Raw genomic sequence first — 1,401 nt, 5'->3', positions numbered from 1 at the left:
CGCAGGTTGTTAATGAGTCTTCCTCCAAATATGATGCTACGTTTTTCATCATAGAATTCAGCGTCTCGGATTATTCATACAGGCTGAATAAGTATGGTGAAAGAACAAAACCCTGTCGCACACCTTTTTTAGTTTTAAATCATTCAGTGTTCCCATGTTCTGTGTTAACAACTGCCTCTTGGTCCAGGTACAGATTCCTCGTGAGCACAATTAAGTGTTCCGGAATACTCATACTTCACAATGTTATCCATAGCTTGTCATGATCCACACAATTGAAAGCCTTTGAGTAGTCAATAAAGCACAGGTAAACATCTTTTTTTATATTCTCTGCTTTCAGCCAAGATCCATTGGATATCAGCAATGAGATCCCTCATTCCACGGCCTCTTCTGAATCTGGCTTGAACCCCTGGAAGTTCTCTGACAATGTATGCTTGCAGTCATTTCTGTATTACCTTTAGTAAAACTTTACTCTTATGGGATATCAAAGAGATTGTCCAATGATTTTTGCATTCTGTTGGTTCACATCCTTTTGGAATAGGCACAAATATGGATCTCTTCTAATCAGTTGGCCAGATAGTTGTCTTCCAAATTTCTTGGCAGAGATGAATGAGTGCCTCCTATACTTCCTCACTTTCTTGAAAGATTTCAATTTTTATTCCATCAATTCCTGGTGCCGTGTTTTTTGCCAATTCCTTCAATGCACCTTGGACTTCCTCCTTCAGAATCATTGGCTCTTGGTCATATGCTACCTCTTGAAATGGTTGAACATTAACCATATCCTTTTGGTATAGCGACTCTGTGTATTCCTTCCATCTTCTCTTGATGTTTTCTGCATCTTTCAATAATTTGCCCAGAGAATCTTTCAATAACGAAAATAGAAGCTTGAATTTTACACTTCAGTTCTGCCAGTTTGAGAAATGCTCAGCATGTTCTTCCTTTTGGATTTTTGACTCCAGATCTATGCACATTTTGCTGTAATAGTTGGCTTTATCTTCTCGAGCTGATCTTTGAAATTTTCTGTTCAGCTCATTTTTTCCGTTTGCTTTAGCATCTCTATGCTGGAAAGCAAGTTTTAGTGTCCTTCTGACATCTATTTTGAACTTTTCCTTCTTTCTTGTCTTCTCAAAGATTTTTTTGCTTTCTTCATGTATGATGTTCTTGATGTCATCCCATAACTCTTCTGGTTTTCAGTTTTTGGTGTTTAATGTATCAAATCTGTTCTTCAGATGATCTCTAAATTCAGGTGGGATAAATTCAAGGTCATATTGTTCTTGTTTTCATTTTCTTCAGCCTCAATTTGAATTTGTATATGATTAATTGATGGTCTGTCCACAGTCTGCCCCTGGTCTTGTTTTCACTGATGATATGGAGCTTTTCCATCATACTTTCCGCAGATGTAGT

Source organism: Chrysochloris asiatica, unplaced genomic scaffold (assembly GCF_000296735.1).
Source record: "Chrysochloris asiatica unplaced genomic scaffold, ChrAsi1.0 scaffold00044, whole genome shotgun sequence".
Classification (NCBI taxonomy): domain Eukaryota; kingdom Metazoa; phylum Chordata; class Mammalia; order Afrosoricida; family Chrysochloridae; genus Chrysochloris; species Chrysochloris asiatica.
The sequence above is the reverse complement of the archived record's forward strand: the minus strand, read 5'-3'. Positions refer to the sequence as shown.